Raw genomic sequence first — 12,329 nt, forward strand, 5'->3', positions numbered from 1 at the left:
AGAGTCTTTACAGATTTAAAGAGCTTCTGCCTTCTTGACAAGTTTTTCAGCCTGGAATTAAATTGGTATCAGCATCTGGTAATGAGACTTCATGCCTTTTGGGCTGCTGAGTGTTTCTGCTGAGTCTCCTGCACTGGTCTGTCCCTTGATGTGTGGGACTAAGAGAGGAAATATTGCTGAATTTTCCAGTAAGAATTTTCTTAGCTGTTTTGACCATTCTTTAATTTTATTCCTTTCTGGTTTTTTGTTTTGTTTTATGCTTTATTTATATTTAAAGAGTCTTAATTCTTCTATCTCCTGTTTGCTCTCAGTCTCCTTTGATCTAAAGGATTGTGATAGAAATTGAAATTAGATACAGCCTTTTACTTCTGCATGTCTGCAGAAATCCCTTTCCACTCTGCTGCTTCAGGGCAGCTGGATTTTAGATTTTTTTTCCCTGTTTTATATTGTTATTTAGTTCCTAATAACAAAACATATTGTCTTCGCTATGTTTCTCTTCTATCTAAATTTATTATGCTGCTGGTGTATTTAGAAGTGATTTGGGCTTATTCTCTCTGTTTAAAGATTTCAAGTAATGCTTCTTGGCTGCTATTGTCTGTTAACATGATATCGGAGTTAATGGGATGTCAGCATGTGCCAAAACCCCTCATCAGCAAAGCACATGTATTCCACCCTGGCATATTAAAACTGAAGTTGTAAGGGTAAAGCAAGGAACCTTCCTAGCTTTTGATATGTATAGGTAAAGGCATTGATTTAAGTTCTGCTGAACTCGTTGTGATCAGGTTGCACCAAAAAAACTCACTACCTCTTAAGTGCGTCCCAAGAGAGGAGCTGAAATCTGTGTTGGGTTCTGGGATGCTTCAGCAAAGGGTATCTCACTTGGGTTTGCTCCTGCCAGAGCTTTGCCAGAGTTTCAGATGGTAGTTTTGGGACCAGTCACATGGGCAGGCTTTGTGTTAATCTGCCAAAAAGGAATGAGGTTCTGTTTTTCTGCTGAAAGAGGTGTTATTATTAAATGCTGTTGGTTGAGTCTTTTGCTAACATGTGCTACTGGGCCTTTGAATGTCTGCCAGGTGCCTCTCTTTTTTTAATTTAATACTTTATTTTATTATTTGAATGAGACAAAATCTGGCATTTATTTACTCACTAGGAGACAGTTTGCAGGAAGCTGTGTAAGCTCTCTTTTTGCAAAAGGTACATTAGTTCAAATTCCTGGTTGCTGTGCTGCTCTGCTTTGATACCTACCTTTGGAAGCCTTCCTGGATGCAGGCAGGGAAACTGGATGGTACCTGAAACTGTGCCTTGAGGATGAATCCTGGTTTCCAATCATTGGTGAAAATCTATGCATTATTCCTGGATCAGGCTTTACCTTTACATTTTTGTTTTTACTCATCTGTGGTTTTCAAAGCCATCAGGCTTTTGTGCAAATTCAGGATAACTTACAGGTCTTCTGACATCCTCCATTCTTAGCAGAGAACCTTCAATCTTGAACTCAGCTCTTGAGTGCTTTTCCCAGGAGCCATTTCCAAGTATTTTACTTTCAGATGTCTGTGCTAAGCTGGCATGTGCATACAAAGCCCCACGTGCTTTGGGACCTACGAGCTCTCTTCTATGGCGTGTGTGTCTTCTGAAAATTTTATGGCCCTTGCACCATCACCATCTACAGGGCATTATGACATACAAAGCTGTTGTGAAGTTTGCAGTTGGGAGATGAGAAGAAATGAGGACGTGGAAGGATGAGGGAGAGATGATGCAGCAGTCCAGGCATGTATTTGACAGCCTGATGCTTCATGTCACCCTTACCAAACAGGTGGGGAAGGAGGGAACTCCAGTCTCTTCTACCACGGAGCACAGGCATTGCAGACCAGGGATAAAGGTGGGGAGATGCTTTATGAAACTGTTGGTAGCTGGTGGTGTCTGTTTATCTCCATGGAGCTGCAGAGGCCAGGAGCGGCTGGAGGGAGACTTGCCGTAGGGCAGGCTCTGTTAGGGTAGATAATCTTGGCTGGAATTTGCACTAATGATTTCCCAAGCGTGCTTGGCATGTCTTGATCAGTGGAGGAGGAGGGAAGGCAGCGCTTCTGGCTTTTTTTGGGGTGTGAATGGGGAAGGCAGGAGGAGGCTGGAGAGAGGAGGGAGCAGCAAGCATTTCCCATTTTGGTTAGTGGTGTGGGAGATGGAAGGTTGGTGGCTGAATTTGGATTTCTTTTATTGGTCTAGTACGACGGTAACTGTGGGACATGCGTTACCCACGGATGTGGCTCCACTGTACATGCTGGAGTCCTTGAAACTTTCCACTGAAAGATGTTGTCTTTATCAAGACATTTGGTTGATACAGAATCCAGCACAGTTCTGTCAGTTTAAATTATTGAAAAGGTACATATGGCTGTCTTGATTAAGAAGGGATAAAACAAATGCAAAATACACAAACCTGTGCTAGTGCAGAGCTGGGGGAACTGCGTGGAAGCCTGCAGTTATTAACCTCATGTCTCCACCACACTCGGAGCAGACTCAACAAAACTACCTCAGTACCTTCCCGAATTATTACAGGTCTGAAGATTTGAATTTAGACTTACACATTGAGAGCCTGGAAATAGGTGTGCACGCTCCTGCACGTGTTTTGAGCAAATAGGAGCACTGCAGGCTCTGTGCTCGTGCTGCAGCTGTTGAAGCACAGGGGGTAAAACACATTGTGGTACCAAATAAAACTGTCAGGATATCAAGCTGTAATTTCCTAGAAGTTGTAGGCTGAGGGAAATGTTTCTAGTAAATATTGGCTCCTAGAGGATAAAGAAACTATCAGTCCTCATCTGTTTGAGGTTGTTCTTATTTCTGGAGTGTATCATAAATGCACAGACCAGGCTTTTGCTGTGTCTGTGCCTTTCCTTCTGCTTCAGACATGGGAAATGCAGGCTGGGAGATGGGAGATGCTGTGTGTGCACTTACAGAGGAGTGAGGACCCAGGGATGCACCCCTATTCCAGCCTTCCAGCCTCCATCAGCTGTGGCAGCAGCTCTGAGCCCCACCATCTCAGTGGTACCTTTCTGGGGATATGTGCTCCTCTTACCAGATTAGCTGAGCTTTACTGAGAAAGCAGCTGGTAGATAATTTCATTAGTGGCCACCTGTTGAGAAGAACATGTGTGCCAGCATTTTTCTAAGCATAGGAGTTTAAAAAGTAGCAAAGGGAATTAATAGACAAATCCTACTGAAATTCCTCTAACATCCTTCGTCAATCCTGGGTTTAATGTCTAACGAGCGCTGAGATATGTATGATGGGAGCAAGGGATGGTACTTAATAAAATGTTTCATTGGAGGAAATGGGCTTTACTCACAGTAGCTCAGAGTGGGTAAGTTTGCATGGTCTCAATGAGAAGATCAGGACTGAGATAGGCTTGGGGACTGAGACAGGCTCCCTACTCTGACTGGCAGACATATGAGCCATTCGGAGCATTCAGGGGGTTAAGGGCCATCCAGGTAGAAATGACACCTCGTAGACTGGTAAAATGCCACGGTTGGATTTTCATTTATCCTCTGCTAACAAGTCTGTCTTGGACAGTTCATCAGTTTGATGCTAGAGTAGCTTTCACAGAGGCTTAATGAGACTAATCACTGCAGACTCTGTCCACTGCCATCCAGGAGAGGGAGGTTCCTAATTAGGTGGATGCAGAAGAGTATGGAGCTGTCTCTCTCTCACCACTAGTAGTAGAGTGAACCTCAGGGCCATCCATCAGACTTGGTAAAAGACTGGGAAACCCAGAGATGGAACATACTGAGGGTGAAAGCATCCTGAAATGCTGTCCTGAGCATCTTCTTTGAAGGGCAGGTGTGAGTGTTGACCACCTGCATGGCCTTTGATCAGCATGGGCTTGCCACAAAGTGGCACACATGGGTTTTGGGAGAAGTCTAAGTGTCTTTTGAGACGCATGTTCCTGGCAGATCTTTGTCTGCCTATGAGAAGTGCTTCCTCTGCTCTTTGTGGGAGATTGTTATTATTAAACTTCTTATGGTGTCAGCTAGAAGAGGTGAGGTGTGAAGGAGGTTACATTATCACAGCCTTTTGCAGGCAGCAAAAGGTAAAAAATGAGAGATTAGAGATGTTTTCAGAGGAATGAATAGGCAAAGAGCAATGGTCTGAACTTCAGGAAGATTTGTAGATGGGTTAGGAAGGTTTTGGAAGCATAGAGGAGGATGGTGTCTGGCATGGGGCAATTTAGGGCTTGGACAGGAGAAGTGGATCCAGGTTTCCAAAAAGTTTTGTGTACTATGACCCCAAGGGCCCAAATCTCTTAACATTCCTCTGCTGTGAAGGACAAACTCCCTGGAAAAGCTGTCAGAGGGCTTGTATGGACTGTATTGCTGGCCATGGGGCAGAGTGGCCATGGTTGCTCCTGCCTGCACTCCCCTCCATCCCCTCTCTCTTCTGAGTTTGCCTCGCTGGCTGCTTCACCCTCCTGCCCTGCTTCCCCCTGGTGTTAGGCACTCAGTCCAGCTTTCAGTTTCTGACCACGTCCCTCACCTGGGGAATCAGCCAACACCCTCTAGCACAAGCACAGAGCTGCATCCCTGCACTGGGAGGCTCACACAGCACATTGTTGGCAGCTGAGCCACAGCCACTTGGATGTTTTTCTCCTGACAAGAGCAGCATGTACGGATTTTCTGCTTACCACCCTGCGTGCTCTGGTTGTTCCCTGAGCCCGAGTTAGTTACGGCAGCTTCCAGCACGCCCTGTGTCGATCATCACACTGGCGGACACGGGTATTTCATGCGGGAAAAGCTTGCTTTTTTCTTTTTTTTTTTTCTTTTTCCCTTTTTTTTTTTTTCCTGGAGAATGAGTGAATTAAGCCATGTGTTTACTACCACTTGAGCAAAGCGCTCCCAGGCTGGGCCACAAGATATACGATTGGTGTTTAAAATTAAGAGAGCAAACATCAACATAGAAAACTAGGAGAGGGGAAAAGAGCCTGGGTAATGGAATTACATTACTTCCACGCTAATATGACCTTGGAGATGGTCTACTGCTCTGCAGGGATTTGGGGGAGTAATACATTTGATAACATCATCTGAGAGGGCGTGCATTTGTCTGTGCATATTTATATCCAAGCTTACATATTTGTGTATATGTGCATGGTGTTTATTCTTTCAGTTTATTCTAGAGTGTTTTACCTATACATCACCAGCTCTGTGGGACCCAAGGATGTGTTGCAGGAGATGCTGTGGGGTCCTTCCGTGGTGGGTTTAGTTGCTGGGTAAGGGGTTAATGCCCTTTCCTTTAAACTGCCACCCGAAAAGCCAAAATAAAGAGTATTGCACCCCTAAAAGTCAGTACACAGTGGCAACCCCCCCAGGGAATAGATCTTCACTCCTTAGTCTCTGTTGGAGCCAGGAGGGCAGGGGGGCATCAAAGGAAGAAGCTACTGCCTGCTAATGTGCCCTCTTTGTGCCATTAGTAGTGTGGAGAGGAGCAGCAGCATCTTTTTATTTCAGCTCTTGGGGTACCACACCAAGGCACATTGATTGTTGAGGTATCTGAGGCTCTGGCTCTGAAGGGAGATATTTCCAGCTCAAAACCAGCAGTTTGGATACATGTTGGTAGTTAGAGTGCTGTGGCACTGGGCAGGTTATAAATTATTAAAATCAATTTTTTATGATCGGCAGCCACAGTAGAAGCAAGTTATAATGAAATGGGTCCAGCTGTTTATAGACAGGGAGCATAGGCGGGGTGGGAGAAGAGCAGGATTTTCCCTGTACAAAGTTATCTTTGGGGAGCTGCTTCTCTGGGTTAGGATAACCAGAAATATGTTTGTATCAGAGGGAGCTCACCATTCCCTCCGGACTCTGCAGCGCTTAGCTTTGTTTTAGACAAGAGCAGTGATTTTTTGCCTTTTCACCTTTATTTTATGATGTCACTTTTCATTCTAGAGGATATGTGCAAATAGCATTTATGTATCAAAAGCAAAAAGAGACAAGTTCGTGGTTTAGAGGTAGGGACAGCCTTGGGTAATGTGGGAGCTTTCTGTAAAATATAAGGCAACTGCTCAAGGAGAGAACGTAGCCCTTCCCGGTCTTCCTTGGAAGTAAACTGGTGTGAAGGAAATGGGATGACAAGAATGAATGCTTTAATGGCTTAAGTTGCTAATGAAGCTGTGGAGTGCATGTAGTTTCTGCTGAGGCTGCTCTAGACACTTTCTGGGGCCATCTGCTGATGGAGATCTTTGTTTGAGAGTGGCCGGTTAAACCTGACCCAGCATCCTCACTGCAGCTGAGTTCTCTCCAGTCACTCCTCATCTCTGCACACCACAACTCCCTGACCAGCTCTCAGTCCCACAGGTCCTTTCGTGTAAAATGCATCTTCTTGTCTTTTATTGTGACGTAGTTTGTGTGGAAGAAGGTTGTGTATTTAATGTTATGTTTGACGCTGGTCTATTCTAATGTATGCTTCTGTTGCATCCTGAATCCTTGGGCAACAGTACCACCTGCACCAGGCAGGTCACCCTGCCCTGATATTGTAGATGGAGATGTCTTCCTGCCCCTTAGACCACAGAGATGGCCTAATTCAGTGAGATGAATGTTGGTCTGTGTTCTGTTCCTGTATTCACCATGGCATGTACCTGGGCTGCTGATGCTGGGGGAAGACTCTGTGGTTTTGTGGGACAATGTGACCTGCCTGAGCTGAACTGGCTTGGGGTTTGAGAAGGTAACAGCCCCAATAAGCCTCTGCAGAAGGGGCTGTGAAAGAGTTGTGTTGGGGCTGTTGGATAACCCTGGGCTCAGCTCTGAACTGGCTGTACCTCCTGGAGGCAGGTCTGAGGCAGCACACACAGATGAATCTTTGCTTGCAGTCTATAAAACAGACAATAGAAGCTGCTATCCACATCCAGGCAATTAAAATGTCTACTCTGTGTGTAAAAAAAATCTAATAATAATAATAATAATTGTGAAGATTTCAGATGTCTTTGCAAACTGACCTAGGTTTTGTAAGTTCAAAGATGCGCCGTGTTGCAGGCCCTGTGAGTTTGGGGAGTTTTTCTCCCTCAAGTGCTTCAGGCTGTGATGAAGGTTGAGCATCCCTGATCAGGCAGCCTGTGGTGGGGCATGTCTCATCCCGAGGGAAAGAGACATTAGTCAAAATGCAGCCTGGAAGGGGTGAGAGCAAATTTGTAAAACACTCTGCCTGATGCCTTTTGGACAGAATTCAGAGAAGAGCAACTAAAATGATTAAGGTCCTGCAGGGAATGTATTGTAAGAAAAGATTAAGAGAAAGAAAAGCTAAATACATAAAATATAGCTAGACCAGAGTGAAGGGAAGTGATCCCCAGCGGTGCATATTTAGAAGACTTGAACAATGAAGAGCTAAAAAGGCTATTTAGGATGCTGGAAGGAAAACATGGGGTGTATAGAATCAATTAAGCAATCAAAAACCTGTGGGTTGCATATCTAGATCCCTTTTCCAAAGGAAAGAGACTTTTCCCTCTTTGAATCATGGAAGAGTCTCTGAAATGGATGCCTCAGCCTTTGGAAACTTTTGAGTTGGGCTGAGGGGGGCAGATGGCAAATGCTCACCCCATGGCATGGGGGTGGAGATGTTCTCACTGACGTCCCTGCATGGAAACCTCTGGCCAAGTTAAGCTTCTGCTTTCTCCTTAGTATGGAGGGGTGGCTGGGCATCCCCCTCACCCTGGACTGCCTTTTTCCTTCCCTGCTGCTGTGCCGGTGCACGAAATAGCAACCTGGAAAGTGTGATAGGGACGACTGGCTGCAGTCTCCCTGCCTTGACTGATTAATTAACTCTTCAGATTAATTTCCTTTCTGATTACTGCTTGATTAATTCCTCCTAACTCTGTGAGACCTCCTCACCACTTAATCCTCTTTATAAGCCCTCAGAGTGCGATGCTTGAAGTAAACATCAAACAAAACAAAAAAAAAGGCAAACACTCTGAAATGCAAACACAACACCACTGCCAGCAGGACCCCTTCCTGTGCCAGGACTCAGCACCCCTGGGCTGCCCCTTGGCACCACACCCCAAAGGCTCTCCACACTCCCCTCTCCTCGGAGCCCCAGTTTTCACATCGTTTCTCCACCGTGTCTGTAGCAAATTGCACAATTTCACTTGTTGAGCCTGATAATTACTGACAATATCCCGGTAATTTGCAAAGGGGGCAGGAGGAGGGAGCTGTGCTCGGCTGTGTTCAGCAGCAGGAGAGGAGGTTTTTTTTCTCATTACTTATTTAAAGGGAGCATCTGAACTCATGAAGCAGCCTTTGGTGTATGCAAGGGCACAAAATAGTGTGCTGGGCATCAGGATTTGTGCTGTCTCATTGCTTAGACCTGTGGTGTGGGGCAGGTCCGAGGGGCCACCAGCTCAGAGGAGAGGTGTGCTGGGTGAGGAGGACACCAATTTGCAGATGCCCAGCAATGCAGGTGAAGGCAATGGACTCAGAGGGAGAGGGGTGATCAGGCTGGGCCTTGCCTTGAGTCTGAACAGAATCCACACGAAGGCAGCAATCCCGATCATGCTGGGGATTTTTAATTTCATTATAATTTTTTCCCCCCTCTTTCTGGGCATCTGTTCCCAAAGGCCTCTAGATGCTTTAATAAAATAGAAGTAAAAACATAACTTATTATAAGGAAAGAAATGTAGCCAAATGAATCCCCAGACAGGAACAAAAGCTTTTCCCAATCTTCCCTGCACTCAATAACCCAACGCTTACCTCTGGGAAATGTAACAGTTCAAGAGCAACAGCACTTTCTTGGACATTGTTTTTGAGGAATGTTTTGTGGTTGGAAACAAAGCTGTAGTATGCACCAGCTAAGTCCTAGTGAATTTGTTCTTGTGACCTCAGCTGCAATGGACACAGAAGAATATTTTGCACCCAAGAGCCAAGCTTTCTTTTTGTTTTGTGGCTGTACAGCATGTGTCATCCATAAACGTGACCTAAACTAATGAATTTGGCTGAATTTGAACTAGCAAGTGGAAGAAAATGAGAAAGATGGTGTGTGGATAGAGGGACAGGGTATGATTTATTTTTGTGTTGACAGTCAACATAAGCAGCTCTTGGAGGTTTTTGGAACTGATGCTGTTCCCAGCCTGCAGCCTTTGCTATTTGTGCTGCCCTGTGCTCCCTGGTGTAACACCACAGTCATGATATTTGAATCTGTCTTTAGATCTGTTGGAACCAAATTACTCTGGTGAAGGAGATTGAGCTGCACACAGAGAATCTGCTGTTCTTGTATACACAGCTTTAAGCACAGCCCCCTAACATTATTGTGGTGCAGTGCACAGACCAGGCAGGCTGCAGCCAGTAATCTTTGGCCATGAAGTCACTTGGGCCTGAGCTTGTTTTCCTTTATGTCACTGCCTCTAAAAAATATTCATCTTGGCTGTGCAAACCATGTTCTAGGTGGCATATGACAAATTACAGCTGTGCTCTGCTGCCTTAGCTTGCGCAAGTCTGCAATCTAACGTGGGGTTCCTTTTTGTCCAGTGTCCCAGCTTCTGACTGCAGGAACAGGTTAATGGTCCATTCTGGTTCTTTCTGAACTTCTGAGATGATATTCCTGCTCTGCTGGGATGGGGTGAGGAAGGGGTGGAGTCATTGCTATGACCTGCATCCTTGGGAGTTGGCAGCACCAGAGCTGTGCACGGCTGCGGTTTCTGGCCTGGGAAGTCCCGTGTCCAAGCAAATGTAGGTGGAGGTGGATTAGAAAACCTGAATTGGGCCCCTAGCCTTGCAGCTGACCCAGGTTTCAAGCCTCCCTGTCACCCATGTGTAATGGAAGCAAAGGCCACCTACAGTCCCTAAAAAGCTCCCTGTTTTCTGTGTACTGGAGGTGCTACCATGGCCTGGGGAGGGGTTATTCTTATGTCTGAGATCTGCAGAAACCTCTTTTTGGGTATCAGCAGACAGAGTCCTGCATGTGTGATTTTGTATGTTTGTCACATTGTTAATTGTGAAAAATATTCCCTTTATTTGCCTCTTAATATCTACTATTAAAGTTTTACTGCTGGCCAATCTCCAATTCCTACAAAAAATGGGGGAGAGTAAATTGGAATCTTTGATCTCCTTTGCTCTACTTCCTTTGTCCTTGCATCATCTTTAAGGCCATATTTCCTCAGCCACAAAAAAGTCAATATGAAAGTAAGAGGGCAGGGGGAAAAAAAAAGCAGAAATTATTTTTGTTGTGGTGAAGGGAGTGTGCATACCAGCAGCAGTAGGAGCCTGGCATCAAAAAATCGTGTCTGTGGATCAGAAGCGTTGGTGGTTGCATGACAAGGGGGGACTGTTTTCTCCTCACACCTGAAATGCCTGCTGTTTGTCAGGCTTGGAAAGGGTGGGATATTTGTGGGGCAGCTGTATGGGTCCAGGTCAGTACAGGATTGAGGTTGTGCCTGTGGACATGCTGCTGTTGAAAATAGGCAGAACCTCCTCCAAATCCATTTGAAACCTTGGCATCACCTTGGTATCATCTCATCAGATGGGTTTGTGATGAGTCATGAACTGAGTGCAGAGTTGCTGAGCCCTTTGGAGGTGCAGCATCTCTGTCATAGTCAGAGCTTCCCAGGACAGGGCCAGTTCCCCCAGGCTGGCAGGAAAGCAATGCTCTCTCCATCTGTCATTCCTGGAGGATGACGGAGTAGCTCTGGGGTCGCCTTTGGACCTTGTCCCATGGCTCGTTCCACACTTGGCACGTGTGTTCAGGCATTACTGCATGAGGAGCTTAGCAGGGTTTCAGCCTGTCCTAAATCATGGCAAGGATGAAGCCTGCAAGAAGGCAGCTAATGGTTGTGAAGTTCCTCAACAGTTTGTCTGGTCTGAAGGTGTTGTCTGGATCAGAGGAAATTAAATTCTGAAAAAGGGAAAAAATATATTCTTACTATATCCTGAAAATCTAGCCAGAAGCAGCCAGAGCAGGGCTTGGTGGAACAGTGCTGGCACACTTTTTTGGTTTCCTACGCAGCTTGGAAACAGCAGCAAGAGAGAGCTGAAAGGCAGATTTGCAAAGAAGGTGCTAAGTCTGGGAGAGAGGGGAAATAACAGACCGAAAAGAATGGATGGATTTCTAGCTCATGCAGAGGATCCAGATATGCACATAAATTATTGTTGAGGGATGAAACTGTACTTTTAAAAGACGTTGCTGCCAAAAATCAACAGAAAAGGTGCTTTGGTGCCGAAGGAAATTTCTCATTTTGTAAGGTGACCAGAGGGCGAATGCACAGTCCTTCGGGTACTGCATTGTATCAGAGCTTCCTGCCACACACCCCCCTCCCTCCATCCCTTGCCCTCGGGCCACTTCACGTCTGTAAAGATGACTTAGCACATGAAGGATGAGGAGGGATTGGATCCTAATCAGATCATTACTGCAGCTGTGAAGGAATATAATTTTCCATCCACAAGCCATCACATCTTTCAGCATCTTCTTTATTTATTTCTAAATAACATATATATATATTCTTTTTTTTTTCCCCTATGTGATCAAAAATGAAATCACTCTGTGTAAAAGGCAAGAAGAGATGTAAGCCAGGTTTAGACAGCGTGGAAAATGCTCTTCTCTTCAGAACCAAACCCATGCAAAGACCCCAGATGATTTGAAATCTAGTGCTGAGATAGACACACACATAAACATCTTCACTGCCAACCAAATAATATTCTGTTGTGTCCAGAATCCAGCTATTGGACTTGTCTGTTTAGCACAGCGGGCTTGTGTGGCCACAAGCTACAGAACAGAAGGGATGGGAAGAAGTGAATCTATAGAAAAAAACCCCAAATGCATCAAATCCCAACACCATTGCTGCTGTAGCAGCATGGCTTAAGATATGTGCTTTGGGTACTGCACGTTCAGCATCAGCTCTAGCACCGGGTTTGGGCCAGTGGTCTGCAGTGTTCAGATGTCGGTGAGATACTTAAGAGGGACTCAGGAAAGGTGATGGTTTACGACCAGAAGGTGCAACAGGAACCTTGAGCACCTGTAGGGCTCCTTGAGTTACGACAGAGAGTAAAGCCTTTGATAGGTGCGTTGGCCTCCCGTTCTTCATGTCTGTTCAATCACGGTTTCCAGCCATGGCTGACTTTTGCTTAAGTCTGTGCTGATAGAGATGCTGGTGCTGGAGAGTCTCAGTCCCCAGATATCAGCTCTCTGAGGGATGTGGGCTGGTTTATTTGGCTCTCTCATGCCTCTGATTTGCAGGTAATCCCTATGTGGTTTCATCAGCTGTCCTGGAAAACATTTTAGCTGCAATATTGTACTAATTCCATAAACAGAAGATAAAAACTGTATGTATGGCTAAGGAACATTGTGTGGTGTGATTTGTAGTTTTGGTGAAACAGTTG

The 12,329-nt window shown here is 45.4% G+C and overlaps 1 protein-coding gene across 4 annotated transcripts in view; it reads left to right on the top strand.

Annotated features, from left to right (window-relative positions):
• Positions 1–12,329, top strand: part of NTRK3 (neurotrophic receptor tyrosine kinase 3) — a 219,466-nt gene that overhangs the window by 83,902 nt on the left and 123,235 nt on the right. The gene's annotated exons all lie outside the window — the stretch shown is intronic.

The sequence above is a fragment of the Neopelma chrysocephalum genome, unplaced genomic scaffold (assembly GCF_003984885.1).
Source record: "Neopelma chrysocephalum unplaced genomic scaffold, ASM398488v2 Primary Assembly neopelma1_75, whole genome shotgun sequence".
Classification (NCBI taxonomy): Eukaryota; Metazoa; Chordata; class Aves; order Passeriformes; family Pipridae; genus Neopelma; species Neopelma chrysocephalum.